Raw genomic sequence first — 22547 nt, 5'->3', positions numbered from 1 at the left:
CCCCTTCTCCGCCGTCGTGTTCCGGGTTCAGGTAGTTGCATGGCTTCCTCGTCCTCCTCTAATATGTCCTTACTATACAGTATAAATGCACACGAGGCCCATACTTGAGAAAGGATCACTCTGTGACCAGTTACCTTTATTACCAAGACCTCAAGAGGCAGACGGTGGGTGGAGCTTCCCTTTTTATACCGGAAAGTCCAGGTTAGGAGTGTCTCCCACAAGTTCGCCCCCTATGGTCAGTGTTCTCAAGGTATACAACTTAGGTCAGCTTACACATGGGTTACAATGACAGTTGAATACATGACATCACCTCCCCCGCAAAGTCTTATTGGGATCACAGGTTAAGTCTCTCTGGTGGTTGAGGCTCCCTTGTAGAGCGTCTGAGTTGGGACTCCGGTTGTTGGGCGCTGGCCTGAGTGTCTGCTGTTTGCGGTGCCTCAGGCCTGTCCGGACTGCCCACAGTGACTGCGCTCTCCTCCACTTGGTTCTGGTGTTCGGTCACCTGTGGTGGAGTAAGCGCTTCGTCGTGTTCTTCCTCTGCTTCTTCTATGGGGTTGCTGAACCTCCTTTTAGTTTGATCCATGTGTTTGCGGCAGATTTGTCCATTGGTAAATTTAACTACCAAAACCCTATTCCCCTCTTTGGCAATCAAAGTGCCTGCAAGCCATTTGGGCCCTGCAGCGTAATTAAGGACAAAAACAGGGTAATTGACATCAATACTTCACGCCCTGCATTCCTGTCATGGTAGTCACATTGTGACTGATGCCTGCTCTCAACAATGTCTTGCATAGTAGGGTGATTAAGGGATAACCTGGTTTTGAGCATCCTTTTCGTTAGCAGCTCTGCGGGTGGAACCCCTGTGAGTGAGTGTGGTCGGGATCTATTGGCCAACAGAAGGCGTGATAAGCGGCTTTGTAGGGAACCCCCTTGGATTCTGAGCATCCCCTGTTTGATTATCTGCACTGCTTGTTCCGCCTGGCCAGTTGAGGCCGGCTTGAACAGTGCCGTTCTGACATGGTTGATTCCATTGCCTGCCATGAACTCCTGGAATTCAGTGCTTGAGACCAAGACATCCAGTAGACCATGGGCGGCAAACATTGACCGTAGACTTTCTACCGTGGCAGAGGATGTGCTTGAATTTAAAATGTCACACTCAATCCATTTGGAGTAGGCGTCTACTCCAACCAAAAACATTTTTTCCATGAAAGGACCTGCGTAGTCCACATGGATGCATGACCAAGACTTGGCGGGCCATGGCCAGGGGCTAAGGGGGGCTTCCCTGGGCGCATTGCCAACCTAGGCACATGTGTTGCACCTGCGAACACAAAGTTCCAGATCTGTGTCTATCCCTGGCCACCAAACGTGTGACCTGGCAATTGCCTTCATTGTGACAATGCCCGGGTGCTCATTGTGAAGTTCTCTGATAAACACCTCTCTGCCTTTCTGGGGCATGACTACTTAGTTTCCCCACAGTAGGCAATCAGCCTGAATCGAGAGATCATTCTTGCGCCTGTGAAACGGTTTAAACTCCTCAGGGCATGCCCCGTACATGTCTGCCCAGACCCCATTCAGGACACATTTCTTAACTAAAGACAGTAGCGGGTGTTTATTTGTCCAGACTTTAATCTGACGGGGTGTCACTGGCGAGCGTTCGCTTTCGAAAGCTTCAACAACTATGACCATTTCAGCATCATGCTCAGCTGCCCCCTCAGTGGTAGCTAGTGGTAGCCTGCTGAGTGCATCAGCACAGTTTTCAATGCCTGGTCTGTGCCGAATTGTGTAGTCATAGGTGGCTAACGTAAGTGCCCACCTCTGTATGCGGGCCGATGCATTCGCATTTACGGACTTGTTGTCGGCCAAAAGGGTCGTTAGGGGTTTGTGATCCGTCTCCAGCTCAAATCTCCTGCCAAACAGGTACTGGTGCATTTTTTTTGATGCATATACACATGCTAGCACTTCCGTTTCTACCATCCAATAGCCCCTTTCTGCCTGGGACAGACTTCTGGAGGCATAAGCTACCGGCTGTAACTGACCATTGGCATTGACATGCTGTAACACACTCCCGACCCCATAGGACAACGCATCACACGTTGAAACTAGTTTCTTACACGGATCATATAATGTTAACAGTTTGTTGGAGCAGAACAATTTGCATGCTCTATCAAAAGCCCGTTCCTGGCTGTCCCCCCAATCGCGACCTTTGCGTAGGAGCACGTGTAGCGGCGCTAACAGCGTGCTCAATTTGGGAAGAAAGTTGCCAAAATAATTCAGGAGCCCCAGGAACGAACGCAGCTCCATCGTGTTGCTGGGTCTGGGTGCTGTCTGGATCACTTCCATTTTGGACGCAATAGGTCTGATCCTGTCAGCTGCTACCCTCATCCCCAGGAATTCTACCTCTGGAACTAAGAAGATGCACTTCGCCTTTTTCAGTCGCAGCCCTACCTGGTTCAGTCTGCATAGCACCTCCTCCAGGTTGTGGAGGTGTTCTTCAGTATCACGACCCGTGATGAGGATGTCGTCTTGAAAAACCACCGTCCCTGGAATCGACTTGAGGAGGCTTTCATATTTCGCTGAAAGATCGCAGCGGCCGAATGAATCCCGAACGGACATCTGTTATACTCAAACAACCCTTTGTGTGTCGTGATGGTGGTCAGCTTCTTCGACTCACTCGCCAGCTCCTGGGTCATGTAAGCTGAGGTCAGATCCAATTTTGAAAAAGGTTTGCCACCGGATAACGTCGCAAAGAAGTCCTCTGCTCTCGGTAGCGGGTACTGGTCTTGGAGTGACACCCGATTGATGGTAGCCTTGTTATTGCCACATATCCTGACCGACCCATCCGCTTTGAGCACTGGCATGATCGGGCTCGCCCAGTCACTGAATTGGACTGGCGAGATAATGCCTTCCCTCAGCAGGTGGTCCAATTCGCATTCTATCTTTTCCCGCATCACGTACGGCACCGCTCTGGCCTTGTGGTGTATTGGCCTGGCGTCCAGGTTTATGTGAATCACTATCTTGGTCCCCATGAAAGTGCCGATGCCGGGTTGAAATAATGCGTCAAATTTGTCCAGGACCTGTGAGCATGATACTTGCTCCACAGAAGAAATTGCATTGACATCGCCCCATTTCCAATTCATGACAGCAAGCCAACTCCTCCCCAGTGGTGCGGGACCATCCCCTGGGACAATCCAGAGTGGCAACCTGTTCTCCGAATCTTTGTGGGTCACGACTACCGTGGCGCTGCCTAGCACCGGAATGATCTCCTTTGTATATGTCTGTAGCAGTGCATCAATCAGCAATAGTTTTGGCCTCCTGGCCTTGGACACCCACAACCTTTCGAACTGTTTGATACTCTTCAGGACTGGCTGGCTCCCGTGTTTAGCTCCATTAATACTGGGATGCCATTGAGGAGCACTTTCATCATTATCGGTGGCGTCCTGGTATATGAACTGTATATGTGCTCCACATGAACTCGCTGAACTTCAGCTTCCAGCAATTTCCCCCAGTATTCATTTGGCTTCATAGGGCTTACATCAGGCCCGTCCTCCTCGTACATCAACCTGGCTGAAGGCTTCCTGCACATACGCGCCAAGTGACCACTGACGTTGCAGTTTCTGCAGGTATATTGCTGATACCTGCAAGCTCTGGCTGGGTGATTGCCTCCACACCTCCAGCATGAAAGGTTGGAAACAAAAGGTCCATTACCAGTCGATTGTCTCTGACGGTCTCTGTAACTGTCCTTAAGTGCACCATTAACAGGTGCTGATGGCCCCATTACTGGCCGCATTGTCCATTGCCTTGGCATGAATCGCCGTTCAGCTAGCCATTGTCTCTTTTGAATTCCCCCTTTGGGTTTGACTGCATGCTGGGGCATGTCCGATTGCCCTTGTCTGCCTAGAGAACTGTACCGCATTAACAATGTTGACTCCCTGGTCGTTTGCCGCATTTGAGCGAAGATTTTTGCCATAAATTATTCTGGTCTCTTCCTCCCCTGAGATAAATGTCTCGGCTATCAGAGTTGCCGCTTCCAAGGTCAAGTCTTTGGTCTTAATCAGTTTCCTGAAAACCCCAGCGTGCCCGATGCCCTCAATAAAAAAGTCTCACAGCATCTCTGCTCTGCTTGCATCTGGGAACTTATATAGGCTGAGATCTGCCACGAAGTCTGGAATGCTTTGCCCTTCTCGCCACCGGTGCATGTAAAATCGGTGTCGTGTCATGTGCATGCTGCTCGCCGGTTTAAGGTGTTCCCCGATCAACCTATTGAGCTCTTCGAATGTCTTGTCCGCCAGCTTCTCTGGCGCTAGAAGGTCCTTCATCAGGGAGTACATTCTGCATCCGCAAACCATTAGGAGATGAGCCCTGCGTTTGTCGGCCGAATCCTGTCCCAACCATTCCTTAGTGACAAAACTTTGCTGTAGTCTCTCAATAAAGTCGTCCCAATCATCACCAACACAATACCTCTCTTTTGTGCTGTTAGTGGCCATGCTCGCGTGGTTTAAAACCCAGTTTCTCGTCGCCAATGATATGTCCTTACTATACAGTATAAATGCACACGAGGCCCATACTTGAGAAAAGGTACTTGTGACCAGTTACCTTTATTACCAAGACCTCAAGAGGCAGACGGTGGGTGGAGCTTCCCCTTTTATATCGGAAAGTTGGAAGTGTCTCCCACAAGTTCGCCCCCTGTGGTCAGAGTTCTCAAGGTATTCAACTTAGGTCAGCTTATACATGGGTTACAATGACAGTTGAATACATGACATCCTCCTCCTCCTCGTTATCTGCATCTTCCTCCTCGTCGTCAGCCACTCTCACGTCAAGTGAGTCTTCTGCTACCAGCTGCTGCTGCCTCATGGCTAGGTTGTGCATCATGCAGCATGCAACAGTGAACTGACAGATAATCTGAGGAGAGTATTGCAAGTAGCCACCGGAATGGTCCAAGCATCGGAAACCCTGCTTCAAGATACCAATGGTCCTCTCTATTATGCTGCACATTGCAATGTGCGACATGTTGTATTCCCAGTCAGCTTCCATCCGGGTTACATGTAGGGGCGTCATGAGCCAGATGGCAAGGCCGTACCCTTTGTCCCCCAGCAGTCAGCTCTGCCTTTCTGGCTGTTGCTGAAACATGGCAGATATAGCGCTCTCACGTAGGATGAACCCATCATGGGTGCTCCCAGGGTATCTCGCATCAACTGACATGATGTGGTGCATGTCATCACAGATGAGCTGCACATTCACAGAGTGGAAGTATTTTCTGTTCCTGTACATCTCGGAATCCTCCAAAGGCGCTCGTAAGGTGATGTGGGTACTATCAATGCAGCCCTGTACCTTTGGAAAGCCAGCAATCCTGAAGAAGCCCACAGCCTTGTCACGCATTGCCCGGGCGGTCATAGGGAACTTTATGTAATCATTCCTCTGGGCATATAGTTCAGCAGTCACCTGCCAAATGCAGATATGTGTTGCATGTTGAGAAATGGAGTACACATTCCCAGTTGTGGCCTGGAATGATCCAAATGCATAAAATGAAAGTGCAGCTGAAACCTTTACTTAAACTGACAAAGCCGTCCTCCTGATGCTTCTGGGTGCAGGTCTGCTTTTATTAACTCACAGATCTCGGTTACAACTTCTTTGTGGAAACGCGGCCTCCTCACAGTCTGCGTCACTCAGGTGCAAGTACGAACGCCTGTCTCTGTCATGTATTCAACCAGCATTGTAACCCATGTATAATCTGACCTAAGTTGTACACTGTGAGAACAATGACCACTAGGTGGTGAACTTGTGGGAGACCACTCCCAACCTGGACCTTCAAGTATAAAAGGGGAAGCTCCACCCACTTCCATCGCTTGAGTGCTAAGGAATAAAATACAGGTCACAGACTGACCTTCTGCATGGGCCTCATGTGCATTTATACTCTATAGTAAGGACGTATCAATGGCAACAAGAAACTGGGATTTAAACCACGCGAGCATGGCCACTAGCAGAACAGACGAGAGGTACTGTGTTAAGGAATGGTTGGGACAGAGATTCAACATTATTAAAGCAGCACACAGTTCTCCAGGCAGACAAGGGTAATCGGGCATGCCCCAACATGTAGTCGAACCCAGAGGGGGAGTTCGACAGAGACAATGGCAAGCTGAACGACGATTCACGCCATTGCAAGGGACAATGCGGCCAGTAATGGGGCCATCAACACCTGTTAATGGCGCACTCAAGGATAGTCACAGGGGCAGTCAGGGACGATCGACTGGCAAGGGACCTTTTGTTTCCAACAACAGTTCACGTTGGAGGCATGGAGGCACACACTCAGCCGGAGTTTGCAGAGATGAGCAAAATACCTGCAGAAATTGCAGAAATGAACGCTGGGTGAAATCGCTGGAAGCTGAAGTTCAGCGAGTTCATGTGGAGTACGTAAACAGTTCATACACCAGGACAACACCGATAATGATGAAAGTGCTCCTCAGTGGCTTCCCAGTATCAATGGAGCTAGACACGAGGGCCAGCTAGTCCCTGATGGGTATCAAACAGTTCGAAAAGTTGTGGCCGTCCAAGGCCAGGAGGCCTAAATTATCGCCGATTGACACACAGCTATGGATATACACAAAGGAGATCATTCCGGTGCTAGGCAGCGCCACGGTAGTCGTGACCCACAAAGATTCGGAGAACAGGTTGCCACTCTGGGTTGTCCCGGGGGATGGTCCCGCACTACTGGGGAGGAGTTGGCTTGCTGTCATGAACTGGAAATGGGGCGATGTCAATGCAATTTCCTCTGTGGAGCGAGTATCATGCTCGCAATCCTGGACAAATTTGACTCATTATTTCAACCCGGCATTGGCACTTTCATGGGGGCCAAGGTAGTGATTGACATAAACCCGGACGCCAGGCCAGTACACCACAAGGTCAGAGCGGTGCCGTACGTGATGCGGGAAAAGATAGAAGGCGAATTAGACCGCCTGCTGAGGGAAGGCATTATCTCGCCAGTCCAATTCAGTGACTGGGCGAGCCTGATTGTGCCGGTGCTCAAGGCGGATGGGTTGGTCAGGATATGTGGTGATTACAAGGCCACCATCAATCGGGTGTCACTCCAAGACCAGTACCCACTACCGAGAGCGGAGGACCTCTTTGCGACGCTATCCGGTGCAAACTTTTTTCAAAATTGGACCTGACCTCAGCTTACATGACCCAGGAGCTGGCGAGTGAGTCGAAGAAGCTGACCACCATCAAGACACACAAGGGGTTGTTTGAGTACAACAGATGTCCATTCGGGATTCGCTCGGCCGCTGCGATCTTCCAACGAAATATGGAAAGCCTCCTCAAGTCGATTCCAGGGCTCAGTGGTTTTTCAGGACAACATCCTCATCACGGGTTACGATACTGAAGAACACCTCCACAACCTGGAGGAGGTGCTACGCAGACTGGACCGGGTAGGGCTGTGACTGAAAAAGGCGAAGTGCGTCATCCTAGCTCCAGAGGTAGAATTCCTGGGAATGAGGGTAGCAGCAGACGGGATCAGCCCTACAGCGTCCAAGGCGGAAGCGATCCAAAGAGCACCCAGACCCCGTAACACGACGGAGCTGTGTTCGTTCCTGGGGCTCCTGAACAATTTTGGTAACTTTCTTCCAAAATTGAGCACGCTGCTAGAGCCGCTACACATGCTCCTACGCAAAGGTCGCGAATGGGTCTGGGGGGACAGCCAGGAATGGGCTTTTAATAGAGCACGCAATTTGTTATGTTCCAACAATCTGTTAACACTATATGACCCATGTAAGAAACTTGTGTTAACGTGCGATGCGTCGTCCTATGGTGTCGGCTGTGTGTTGCAGCATGTCAATGCCAAGGGTCAGTTACAGCTGGTAGATTATGCCTCCAGAAGTCTGTCCCAGGCAGAAAGGGGCTACGGGATGGTAGAAAAGGAGGCATTCACATGTGTATATGCGGTAAAGAAAATGCACCAGTACCTGTTTGGCAGGAAATTTGAGCTGGAGACAGATCTCAAACACCTAATGTCCCTTTTGACCAACAACAAGGCCATAAATGCAAACGCATCGGCCCGCATACACAGGTGGGCACTCACGTTAGCGGCCTATGACTATACAATTCGGCACAGACCGGGCACCGAAAACTGCGCCGACGCACTCAGCAGGCTCACACTAGCCACCACTGAGGGGGCTACCGAGCATACTGGTGAGATGGTCATGGCTGTTGAAGCTTTCGGAAGTGAAGGCTCACCCGTGACAGCCCGTCAGATTAAAGTCTGGACAAATTGTCTCTAGTCAAGAAACGTGTCCTGAATGGGTCTGGGCAGCCACGCACAGGGCATGCCCTGAGGAATTTAAACTATTTCACAGGCGCAGGGATGAACTCTCGATTCAGGCCGATTGCCTACTGTGGGGAAACCGCGTAGTCATGCCCCAGATGAGCAGAGAGGTGTTCATCAGAGAACTCCACAATGGGCACCCGGGCATTGTCATGATGAAGGCAATTGCCAGGTCACACGTTTGGTAGCCAGGGATAGACGCAGATCTGGAACTTTGTGTTCGCAGGTGCAACACGTGTGCCCAGCTGGGCAATGCGCCCAGGGAAGCCCCCCTTAGCCCCTGGCCATGACCCGCCAAGCCTTGGTCACGCATCCATGTTGACTACGCAGGTTCTTTCATGGGAAAAATGTTTTTGATTGTAGTAGACGCCTACTCCAAATGGATTGAGTGTGACATTTTAAATTCAAGCACATCCTCTGCCACGGTAGAAAGTCTACGGGCAATGTTCGCCGCCCACAGTCTACAGGATATCTTGGTCAGTGACAATGGCCTGTGCTGAATTCCAGGAGTTCATGGCAGGCAATGGAATCAACCACGTCAGAACGGCACCGTTCAAGCCGGCCTCAAACGGCCAGGCAGAACTATCAGTGCAGATAAGCAAACAGGAGATGCTCAGAATCCAAGGGGGTTCCCTACAAAGCCGCTTATCACGCTTCCTGTTGGCCTACAGATCACGACCACACTCGCTCACAGGGGTTCCACCCGCAGAGTTGTGAATGAAAAGGATGCTCAAAACCCGGTTATCCCTTATATACCCCACCATGAAAGAAATTGTCGAGAGCAGGCGCCAGTCACAATATGACTACTATGACAGGAATGCAGGGCGCGATGTATTGATGTAAATGACCCTGTTTTTGTCCTCAACTGCGCTGCAGGGCCCAAATGGCTCACAGGCACTGTGGTTGCCAAAGAAGGAAATAGGATTCTGGTAGTTAAACTTACCAATGGACAAATCTGCCGCAAACACGTGGATCAAACAAAAAGGAGGTTCAGCAACCCCATAGAAGAAGCAGAGGAAGAACACGATATAGAGTTCACTCCACCACTGAACACCGGAACCAAAGGGAGGAGTGCCCCGTCACTGTGGGCAGTCCGTATAGGCCTGAGGCACGGCAAACAGCAGACACTCAGGCCAGCGCCCAACAACCGGAGCCCCAACTCAGGCGCTCTACAAGAGAGCGTAAACCACCAGAGAGACTCAATCTATGGTCCCAATAAGACTTTGGGGGGGGAGGTGATGTCATGTATTCAACCAGCATTGTAACCCATGTATAATCTGACCTAAGTTGTACACTGTGAGAACAAAGACCACTAGGTGGTGAACTTGTGGGAGACACTCCCAACCTGGACCTTCAGGTAAAAAAGGGGAAGCTCCACCCACTTCCATCACTTGAGTGCTAAGGAATAAAGGACTGGTCACAGACTGACCTTCTCTCAAGCATGGGCCTCATGTGCATTTATGCTGTATAGTAAGGACGTATCAATCTCGATATACCCGATGTGGGTATGGCCTCCTGCCCATCATTCTACGTGCTCTGAGGTGATGATGCTTAATCAATCTTCTCCTCCGCAGCACCATCATGCAGAAGGCTTGCACAAGGTATGGCATTGTCAGTATTGCCCGCATAATTTAATTGTAGCTTTGCAAGAAGCTCAAAACAGCAGGACAAAGCACTCACACCTTCCTTCCTTTCTCTCTCCAAGGTGCACGCCCGAGTATGGACCACACCCTGGTCTGCGCTTGCGCAATAGGCTTGCTTAGAACGGGGAGCTAGGCATTCAATAAGGACATTTGGGCAACAATGTCTAATGCAATTCTTTAATTTTTCTTGTTTTTCAAAGTTTTACCCCACCACCAAATGACTCCTCACCGGGCTCGAGGGTCGGAGCGCGGCCTGCAGAATCGCTCCCTTGTCCGGAAACAGGGGCTCAGCTTCCCCCCCCCACCCCACTCACCCCAGACTTCTTTTGAACCTGCTGTATAGCCTAAGGGTTCTCATCCCTGATATAAGTGACTGGCAGTTCAGTTCGGCTTCCATTCCACCCCACCTCCCCGCCCGGGCATCTTTTGAAGATGAGCCCCGAGCCCCTGTGTCTGGGCGAGGGAGTGATTCTGCCGGCAAACGCTCCAACCCTCAACCCCGGTGAGGAGACCTTCGGTGGTGACGTAGTAGTTTGAAAAGAATCAAAAATTAAAGAATTGCATTTTTTCCCTTTTGACTTTGAAACAATTAAGATTGATGATGCATATATTTTGCCTTCGTGACTCCCTCCAAAACTTCACCTCAAAACAATGGCCTCTTTCTGTGCCTATTTTTTAATGTGCGCTGCTTTTTCTTAAGTGCCCAGAAGGTTTTTTTGGAAGTGGTCACATACGCCATCCTAGGAAAAATGTAAGTTGGCCAAACTTGCTTAAATCTGAAAAACTGGCGCAGACATCAAGTTACGCAAAAAATTATAACTTAAAAATATCGTAACAACCTGAATTATACTGGCGCAGAAACATTGGGGAAACTTGGAGATTTTAATTTACTCCAAAAAAAAAACAGTGCACACCAAAAAAACGACGCAGATAATTGTGAAAAATTAAGCCCTATAACTGTTCCCAATCTTGGAAACAGGAAACAGCCATTACAGTTCCATCACAGTTCCTGTTCTCTACTGATCAGTCAGCCCTGGACAAGCTTTTTAACATGGGGCAGTCACGTTAGATCCAGGGAGAAAAATCTAATTATTGAGGCACCAATAAAACATTAATATGACTGTAACAAAATTGGGGAATCATTGGATAAACAAATGAAATATAACAGGGCAAAACTCTTTTTAGCAAGTTTGAACTTTGATCCTCCCAGTGGGTGGAAGAATTATCAATTGCTTATCTTGCTATACTTGTTAGGAAATACGCTGATTCTTTAGAATTGTTGAGATCCTTACTCAGACTTTCTGTTAACAATTTGCAGTAATATCTATATTCTGGGGAGTAATCTAATTTAATGTTAGGACTGCATTTCATAAGGCAGAGTTGATCTGAAATCAGCTTAAGTCTGGCCAGTAAAGTACTTTATTCTTCAACTGATATTGGCATTATGTATTTGTATTTTGGTCCTAAAGTGCAATGAATTGATCTCCCAAGCCCAGCAAAATTTTAAATTATAATCGTAGGTGGAGAAATTGGGTGCATTTGCGCCTCCCGTTAGCGACCGGGCGGGGCGCTGTGAGAGGTTTGTGGCGTTGTGTCCCGATCTCCTGCGCCCAGAGATCGTGATGTCATCGCCGCGTGCATCGCCCTGGTCGCGCCCCGGACGCAAAATTGACTTCCGTCCCCTTTAGCAGCACCGGGGGAAAGCACCGACAGTTGCAGGAGGCATGGATCAGGCAGACAGCTGCTATGGGGGTGATAATTAAAGGCGAGGGGGCCAAGGTAAGTATAAAAGAACTTATCTTTCTTGTTTTCTGACTGGGTTCCTGCCTGCGATCGATCAGCCCAGCACTGTGCTTGATTGCCGGGCTGATCGTGTGGGCTCGCCGCTCCCTTGGTGGTCCAGGTAAATCACTTTCATATTACAGAGCCTGCAGCGATGGTCCTTCCCTTTAAGGGTGTCATGTATCTGACATTATTATATATAACTGTATCCTAACATGCTATACATGACTGTAATAAGATATGACCTGTAACCACCAGCATACCTTACCACCAGGGGTGCACTTGCAAGAGACAGGTATATAAGGGCAGGTCTCAGTCAAGTGCAGCATTCCAGAGCTGTGAAATAAAGGTGCAGGTCCAGAGTGACCTTGACTTCACTACATGCCTCGTGTGAATCTGTACTGAGGGGACAGGACTTTACAGTGGCGACGGGTTACGGGATTACAGAATCCACAGAATGGCGAACAACGGATCAGATGAAAAGTACAATGCGGGAGACAATTGGGAGGACTTTATAGAAAGGCTCCAGCAAAGCTTTGTAACCAAAGACTGGTTAGGCGACGATAAGGCAGACAAGAGAAGAGCCCATCTCTTGACCAGCTGTGGCTCGAAAACATTCGCTTTAATGAAGGATCTGTTGGCACCCGAGAAACCAGCAAGCAAGTCGTTTGAAGAATTGAGCACACTGGTAAGAGACCACCTGAAGCTAGCAAGCAGCCTACACATGGCCAGACATAGGTTCTACAACTACAGACGCTGTGTGGGCCAGAGCATACCCGACTTCGTGGCGGAACTTCGGAGGTTGGCTAGTTTATGTGAGTTCTCCAATGAACAGAGGAGAGAAATGCTGAGAGACCTTTTCATTGAAGGAATAGGCCACGCAGGCATATTCTGAAAGCTCATAGAGAACAAGAACCTGACCTTAGAGGCAGCAGCACTGGTTGCACAGACATTCTTGGTAGGGGAAGAAGAAACGAGGTTGATTTACAATGCAGGTACGACAACTAACAAAATATTGGAACAAGACGTTCACAGCACTAAACAAGCTGCTACCCCCACACACAGACAAAACCGGGAGAACAGGTTCTCGACAGCAGGCTGAAGCCATCAAGGGCCACAGGAACGGCCGTTCACACCTCATCAACCCACAATGCGTGCAATCAACTACAAACTGAGAGAAGCTCAAGAGAGATCAGCCAGACGCAGCTCATTCTTTGGTTACTCTTTGAACAATGGAACAGGTCTGTGCTGGAGGTGTGGGGGAGGCGGGGGGCACTCGGAAAGGGGATGTCGATTTCAGCAGGCTGTTTGCAGAAATTGTGAATTTACAGGGCATTTGGCCCGCATGTGCAAAAAAACGGCAGCTCGGCTGGTATATGAATCGGATGGGTCGGAAAGCGGACCAGAAGATGGTGGGGACAGTACCCGGGACATCGGTGTACAGCGGGTCAAAATGATCAATGGCCACTGCTCCTAAAACAGGATGCCTCCTATAATGATGAGGGTCCTACTCATCAGGATATCTGTCAACATGGAGCTGGATACGGGAGCGAGTCAATCTCTCATGGGCGCTCAACAATTTGAACAACTGTGGCCGCATTAAAGAGACAGACCAAAACTCACAAGGGTCGACACCAAACTAAGGACCTACACCAAAGAAATCGTACCAGTCCTCGGCAGTGCCATGCTCTCTGTCACACACAAAGGGACAGTGAACCAACTTCTCCTGTGGATTGTCCCCGGAGACCCCGCAGCACTGATGAGGAGAAGCTGGCTGGCAAAACTAAACTGGAAATGGGATGATGTCCATGCCATGTCATTAGAGGACCGGACCTCCTGCTCAACAGTTATAAAGCAATTTGAACATCTCTTTCAGCCAGGTGTGGGCACTTTCAAAGGGGCCAAAGTCAAAATCTACATCACACAGGATGCTGGACCGGTCCATCACAAGGCCAGAGCTGTACCCTATGTGATGAGGGAAAAGATTGAACACGAACTAGACAGGCTTCTGCGGGAAGGCATTATATCACCTGTGGAATTTAGCGACTGGGCAAGTCCCATCGTCCCAGTCATGAAGCCTGATGGATCCGTACGAATCTGTGGGGACTACAAATCTACCATAAACAGAGTCTCCCGACAGGACCAGTACCCGCTGCCCAGAGCAGAGGACGTATTTGCCACATTGGCTGGAGGTAAACTTTTCTCAAAACTAGACCTCACATCTGCTTTTATGATGCAAAAATTGACCGAGGAATCCAAGCTACTTACCACCATCAACACACGTCAAGGCCTTTTCATGTACAATCGATGCCTATTCGGCATCAGGTCAGCAGCTGTCATATTCCAGCGCAACATGGAGAGTCTGCTCAAGTCCATCCCGGGGACAGTTTTATTTCAAGATGACATACTTATCACGGGCAGGGACACCGACTCCCATCTCCGTAATTTGGAGGAAGTACTAAAGCGGTTGGATCGGGTAGGCCTACGAGTCAAGCGTTCCAAGTGCCTGTTTCTCGCACCCGAGTTTGAATTTTTGGGCAGAAGGATTGCCGCTGATGGAATCCGCCCAACAGAGTCCAAAACAGAAGCAATTCGCCTGGCACCCAGGCCCGGAATGTTTCAGAACTGCGTGCCTTTCTCGGGCTACTCAATTACTTTGGGAACTTTATGCAGAACTTAAGCATGCTGCTGGAGCCTCTCCATATGCTACTCAGGAAGGGGTGCGATTGGTTTTGGGGGGACGCCCAGGAACACGCCTTCAATAAGGCACGCAACCTTCTGTGTTCCAACAGTGTTTTGATTTTCTTTGACCCAGGTAAACAGCTAGTTCTCACATGCGATGCATCAGCGTATGGGGTCGGGTGCGTTTTGCAACATGTCAATAGTGCGGGCAAATTACAACCCATAGCTTATGCCTCCAGGTCACTTTCGCGGGCGGAGCGCCGGTACAGAATGGTAGAGAAGGAGGCGCTCGCGTCAAAATGATGCACCAATAACTTTTCGGGGCCAAGTTCGCATTAGAAACCGACCACAAGCCCCTCACGTCCCTCCTGTCCGAGAGCAAGGCAATAAACGCCAACGCCTCGACGCGAATTCAACGGTGGGCACTCATGCTGGCGTCTTACGACTATACCATAAGGCACAGACCAGGCACAGACAACTGTGCCGACACGCTCAGCAGGCTACCCCTGGCGACCACGGAAGGGTCTGACAAACAGGACTGTGAGATAGTCATGGCAATCAATGCCTTTGAGTCCACAGGTTCGCCATGACGGCTCGCCAAATCAGAGCCTGGATGGACAGCGACCCCAAGTTATCCTTAGTAAAAAGATGTGTCCTAACTGGTGACTGGGCAGAGGCTCGCGATGCCTGCCCTGAGGAATTAAAACACTTTCACAGGCGCATGCATGAGCTATCACTACAAGCAGACTGCCTGATGTGGGGCAGCCGAGTAGTCATGCCTCTGCGAGGCAGAGAGGCATTTGTCCGGGAGCTCCACCGCAAGCACCCGGGGATCGTTCTCATGAAGGCCATAGCCAGATCCCACATCTGGTGGCCAGGTATTGATGCGGACCTGGAGCTCTGTGTCCGAAGGTGCACCATTTGTGCCCAACTCAGCAATGCTCCCAGGGAGGCTCCACTGAGCCCCTGGCCTACCAAACCGTGGTCGCGGGTGCACGTAGACTATGCGGGCTCATTCATGGGCAAAATGTTCCTCGTAGTTGTAGATGCATTTTCAAAGTGGATCGAATGCACCATTTTAAACTCGAGCACAACCTCCACCACTGTGGAGAGCCTCGCAACCATGTTTGCAACGCGCGGAATCCCTGACATATTGGTCAGTGACAATGGTCCGTGCTTCACCAGCGCAGAATTCCAAGACTTTATTATTGACCACGGCATAAATCACATCAAGATGGCACCGTTCGAGCCGGCCTCCAACGGCCAGGTGGAGAGAGCAGTGCAAATCTGTCTGTCCACGGTAAACAAGGCATGCTTAAAATCCAAGGTCCCACGCTGCAGGGTTGCCTGTCGCAACTGCTGCTGGCATACAGATCTCGTCCGCACTCATTGACTGGGATCCCCCCGCGCAACTGTTGATGAAAAGGACTTTAAAAACAAGGCGCTCATTAATCCTCCCAGACATACACAAAATCGTTAAGGCAAAGCGCCATAAGCTGACAGAGTACCATGACAGAAATTCGAGGGGGAGATGGAATGAGATAGGGGACAAAGTGTTTGTACTAAACTATGGCAGGGGTCCCAAATGGCTTGCAGGGACAGTAACGGGCAAGGAAGGAAACAGGCTACTGGTAGTACACATGGACAATGGCAAAACCTGCCAGAGGCATGTCGACCAAGTCAAAAGCAGATTTACCAACAACACTGCGGAACACCACACAGTGGACAGACAGAGGGAACAACCTGAGGAAAGGGCAATCCCAACAGACAGCCCAAGCGATACAACAACAATCACACCAATCAAAACAGACAGCCCAGGTGAGATACCATCAACCAAACCCAAAGAAAAACAGACACCGAGGCAAACAACTGAACCACAACTCAGACGCTCCACGCGAGAGCGTAGACCACCTGAGAGACTGAACCTATAAAGACAATAAGACCTTGGGGGAGGGTGATGTCATGTATCTTACATTATTATATATAACTGTATCCCAACATGTTATACATGATTGTAATAAGATATGACCTGTAACCACCAGCATACCTTACCACCAGGGGTGCACTTGCAAGAGACAGGTATATAAGGACAGGTCTCAGGCAAGTGCAGCATTCCAGAGCTGTGAAATAAAGATGCAGGTCCAGAGTGACCTTGACTTCACTACATGCCTCGTGTGAATCTATACTGAGGGGACAGGACTTTACAAAGGGAGGGGAGGGTCCTTTGAACATGGCAGCGTTGCATGGCCCAGTGTGCAGCTTTGCTGAGGTCTCTATCTTGCCTGCTTCCATTAGTGCTCCAAGAAGGGAATGGAGCATTTGATTTAGCACTGCACTTCCTTCTTGGAGCAAAAACAACAAACTTTTTTTAAGTTTGAAATTGTTAGCGCCTGGCACTAACTTTTCAAGCTTTTAAAAAATTAGCGCCCCAAATGAATATTGAAACTCACCCCCATAAAATCTTACAGCATAGAAGGAGGGCATTCAGCCTATCCTGCCTGTGCCAGCTCTTTGAAACAGTTATCCAATTAGTCCCACAGTCCTGCTCTTCCCCCTTAGCCCTACAAATTAAAAATAAATTAAATTACACATTTTTTAATTCTCTAGCTGCTCCAGAGGCAGTGACTAATCTACACTGTGGCAAACACCTGAGGTCTGTTGCCCTCCCCTGATGAGACATCCCCCTCAACAGTACTCAAAACGGTGTATCTGTTTTGCAGGGGGATGACCGCAGGGACCCCTGCACTACCTTCCTTGCACTGCTCTTCCTGCTGGTCTTCCATTCCCCAGCTGGCTGTGGACCTTTCACCTGCGGTAGGACCAACTCGCTACACGTGCTACTCACGTCATTCTCAGCATCATGGATGCTCCAGAGTGAATCCACCCTCAGCTGCAGTTCCGCAATGCGGACCATCAGCAGCTGGAGGCGGATACACTTCCCGCACACGTAGCCGTCAGGGACACCGGAAGTGTCCCTGAGTTCCCACATGGTGCAGGAGGAGCATATCACGTGACCGAACTCTCCTGCCATGACTTAACCCTTAGATACACTTAAATTGGCAACAACAATGCTAAAAGTTACTCACTGATATCGAAGAGAAAAAAGCAAAAAGCAAAACTACTCACCAATCACCAGCCAATCACTTACCCACTTGGCTGTGACGTCACCTTCCTATTTCTTTCTTGCCTTCTCCCTGCAGCTGCACAAGCACGCCTTTGTGGGCCTCTGCCGATCCCCGGACTCGGGCCTCAGCGACCATGACCACCCGCTGCCTCAAGCACTGTCTCGATTTCAAACCAGCTTCTCCCCTTAAAATGAAGGGAACGCAAAATGACCAGATATTGCCGAAACCGGGATTGAATCAGGGACTTTTCGATCTTCAGTCTACCACTCTCCCAACTGAGCTATTTCGGCCCGACAGAAAACAAAACAAAACTTTCTCACACCTTTTTGAAAGAAAACTTAACCCCGGAAGGAATTGCTCCGCACATTCAGTCATCATTTCGGGGCAATGTGTCCCAAACACATCTCGGAGCTCAGGTTGTGTTAATGTAATGTATAATGATACTGAAAATCTTAATGTTCATGTTAACTTATCACTGCCCACGATCCAGGCACTCTCTGATTCCAGTCTTGTACACGTTGCTCAGTTCAAAATGTGCATTTTTCCGCACTGGCAATTAATTGATTGATAGCCATGCTGTGATCAGCTCGGTTTGTTCGGGTGATGCCGCGCCAGAACGTACATGGAAGAATAATGATCATTGTGATTCTTCTCACACTGCAGTTAAATGTTGGCAAAACGTACAGTGTCAATCAGCAATTGTAGTTTGCTTCAGTTATAGATATGATACTCAAAAGATAGAAGGCAGAATTCAGCAGTGCAATTTCAGGCATAAGCCAATCTAACCTGGCAATGGACTGGGATGCAAATTCTCTGTTACATCACCAAATTCCATGTCTTCCAGCCACATAAACACCCTTTACTCTCTGCTTCATGGAGCAGATATTGCTAATTTTCTTAATATGTTAAATTGTTTGCACATGCGTGGTTCTGATTGGCTCCACTGTGTTCATTTGTCCTTTTGATACAGGTGACCTGCTGTTGCTCATGTGGATATGAGCTGTTTCTGTATGGGGCAATTGTGATATACTGAATTCATTCTATGGACAATAGGAAGGCAGGTAATCACATCACACCTATCATAACCTTGGCAATGAGGTAGCACACCACTTAAATGATGGAAAAGGCAAAATGAACTTTTCCATCTAGTTACTATGTGCAACTCAAACTTAAGGTATGGATTATTGCTTCTCGCCGTTTATACTGCTAGTGACCTTGTCAGGAGTGGGTGCGGTGATAATCAGCTACCTACTGTGTTTCAACTAATTTTACACCATGGTTAAAACAACAATAACAGCAGCAATAACAAGTGGAATTTCCATGCTGCCTTTAATGTAAAAAAAGGTCCCAATGCATTTCACAGGTAAGAGTTGGAAATGGACACTGAGCCAGGAAGCAAGAGATTAGCAGTGACAGAAGGCTTGACAGAACAGATGGGTTTTTAACAGTAGAGAGGAGGAGAGAGGGAGCAGGCAGGAATCACGGGAAAAAAGCATTCAGGACGAATTAGGCTGGGTGGGCTTGCAGAGCTAGGGTGGAATACGGCCGTGGAGGAATTTTAAAATTAATTATCTTGGTGGATGGGAAACCAGTGGAAGTCTGTGAGGACAGAGGTGATGGACAAATCAAACAGTGGGGCAAAGGGCATGAGCAGTCAAGCTTCGGAGAAGTTGGCTATTCATGGAGCGTATAGGATGGGAGGCTGGCAAAGAGGCCATTGGAATAATTGTCTAAAAGTGATAAAGGTCACGTTTAGAGTTTTCTGTTGCAGGTGAGCACTGGGGAGAAAAGTTAAGTTGGAAATATTCACGTTGCAAGTACACTCAGCCAGAACATTTGGGAGCCTTAAATGGGAATGTCTTATTGGGAGACTTGAGACACTGTAGTTTAATTGCCCTTCTGATTAATAACCTATCACACAGTTGCTGGAACACTTAATACAGTAAGCCTGTTGGGAAATGTTACACCTTGAGTTCTACTCTTTCGAAATGCATTTTTCCCTGTTCTAAACACAAGATAAGGAGTCTGTTTATTTGAAACATAAATATTCAATGATGACTGACTAATTGTTCCTTCAATTGCAGTAACAAAACAGAACAACATGACCCTCTGTAATGTTACACAGTTAAAAGCAAGGCCATCATCAACATTGGTAAATGTCAAGGTGTGACACAGCACAGCTTCTAGTCATGGTGGGTGCAAGAAGGAAACTGAAAGAAAAAGCAAAACAAAAATAAGTTAAATAAAATGATACAAAAGGGTTGAGAAAAAAAGCTGACTGAAAGATGAAAAGAAGGGAATGAAGAAAAGTCTAGCATATGTCATGTAGTCCTTAAATTTATAAAAGGTAACAAGGCAGAACCAGGGAGCTATAGGCCTATTATTAGAACTTCAGTTATAGATATGATACTCAAAAGGATCATACAAAATGCTGTATATGGTCACCTAAACAGAGAGGGTGTCAGAAGAGACACTCATCACAACTTCTGGAAAAGAAGGTCTTACTAATTTGATTGAACTTTTTGAAGAAGTCACTTGTTCAGCAGATGAGGGTAGCCTGATAGACATTGTCTGCCTCGCTTTTCAGAAAGCATTTGATAAGGTACCTCACAATAGGTTACTCTACAAGAAAGAGTCTTGTGGAATTAGTGGGAAGCTACAGCAGTGGATATAGGCAGAAAATTGTTCTCAATGGCTGTAAGTCTGCCTGCAGATTGGTTACCAGTGGTGTCCCACAGGGATCGATGTTGGGGTCTTTGCTGTTTACTAAAGGTCCTGGGGGGGAATGACCTGCAAGTTTGCGGAAGAACTAAAGATTTGTGCAAGTGTTAAGATGGTGGAGGATACTAAATAACTGCATGTAGATCTCGGTATGTTGGGGGAATGGGTCTGCCTTTGGCAAATGGTACAATGGTACTTAGCTTAGAGAAGTGAATGTTATGCATGATGGCAGGATCAATGGTAAACATACAAACACCTTACAGGAAACAGAACTGAAATCTGTGATGAAAGAAAATGATCTTGGTATCATAATTCATTACTCTATAAAAGATCACAAAGAATGCAGTGAAGCTCTAGCTAAAGCAGATAGGGTACTGGACTACACTCACAGGACTGTTCATTATAAAATTAAATACATAAAAATTAAGCAAAGGTTAATGGGCCTGACAACATCCCAGCTGTCATGCTGAAGACTTGTGCTCCAGAACTAGCTGTGTTTCTAGCCAAGCTGTTCCAGTACAGTTACAACACTGGCATCTACTTGACAATGTGAAAAATTGCCCAGGTATGACCTGTCCACAAAAAGCAAGACAAATCCAATCCATCCAATTATCACCACATCAATCTACTCTCAACCATCAGCAAAGTGATGGACGGTGTCGTCGACAGTGCTATTAAGCGGCACTTACTCACAGATGCTCAGTTTGGGTTCTGCCAGGACCACTCGGCTCCAGACCTCATTACAGTCTTGGTCCAAACATGGACAAAAGAACTGAATTTCAAGGGTGAAGTGAGAGTGACTGCCCTTCACATCAAGGCAGCATTTGACCGAGTGTGGCATAAAGTGGCCCTAGTAAAATTAAAGTCAAGGAGAATCAGGAGGGAAAGTCTGCACTGGCTGGAGTCATACCTAGCACAAAGGAAGATGGTTGTCGATGTTGGGGGACAATCATCAGAACCCCAGGACATCGCTGCAGGAGTTCCGCAGGGCAGTGTCCTAGGCCCAAACATCTTCAGATGCTTCATCAATGACCTTCCCTCCATTATAAGGTCAGAAGAGGGGGTGTTCGCTGATGATTGCACAGTGTTCAGTTCCATTTGCAACTCCTCAGATAAGTCTGTAAGAGGATAAAATACGGTCACTAAAGTGGATAATGAAGGTAGTGAATTGATCTAACACATAGTCCAGATTGTAGGCCTTATCAGTATTAGGAGGTTCTAAGGAACCGGGAGTTCCTTTACATTATGGTGGGGATTGTAATATATCGTAAATTGTATGTAAAACTCGCTTATGTATGTAAAGCATACTTATAACACTCGCTTACAATGGGTTTTAAGAAGGTCATGAGGAACTCAGACAAAGTTGACACCGCTGAACAACACATTCAGAAAGGGGGACATGTGATCCTCTGTTCTTAGAAGGTTCATCTGTGAATTCTTCCCCTGCATGCTTGAATAAAAACCGGTTGAACTGAGGTTTCATCTGAGTGATTCCTTAGTCGCTATACGGGTGGGCGGGTGTTGATTCCTTATATCAGGGAGTTCACCTTGAAGAAAAGTCCAGCAAGACCTGGAAAACATTCAGGCTTGGGCTGATAAGTGGCAAGTAACATTTGCGCCACACAAACGCCAACCAATGACCATCTCCAACAAGAGGAAGTCTAACCACCACCTCATGACATTCAACTGCATTACCATTGCCAAATTCCCCACCATCAACATTCCTGAGGATCATGATTGACCAGAAACTTAACTGGACCAGTCACATAAATACTCTGGCTTCAAGAGCAGGTCAGAGGCAGGGTTTTCTGCGACGAGAGACTCACCTCCTGACTCCCCCAAAGCCGTTCCATCATCTAAAAGGCAAAAGTCAGGAGTGTGATGGATTACTCTCCACTTGCCTGGATGTGTACAACTCTACCTCGAGAAGCTCGACACCATCCAGACAAAATAGCCTGTTTGATTGATACCCCATGCACCACCTTAAACATTCACCACCTGTGGCTGTATATCAACTACAAGATGCACTGTAGCAACTCGCCAAGGCTTCTTCAACAGCACCTCCCAAATCTGCAACCTCCACCACCTGAAAGGACAAGAGTAGCAAGCGCATGGGAAGACCATCACCTCCAAGTTCCTCTCCAAGTCACCCACCTTCCTGACTTGGAAATATATCGCCGTTCCTTCATTGTTGCTGGGTCAAAATCCAGGCACTCTCTCCCTAACAGCACCTTCATCACATGGACTGCAGCTCACCATCACCTTCTCTCAAGGACAATCTGG

The sequence above is a fragment of the Pristiophorus japonicus genome, chromosome 14, assembly GCF_044704955.1.
Source record: "Pristiophorus japonicus isolate sPriJap1 chromosome 14, sPriJap1.hap1, whole genome shotgun sequence".
NCBI lineage: Eukaryota > Metazoa > Chordata > Chondrichthyes > Pristiophoridae > Pristiophorus > Pristiophorus japonicus.
This window is presented reverse-complemented; position numbering follows the sequence as displayed.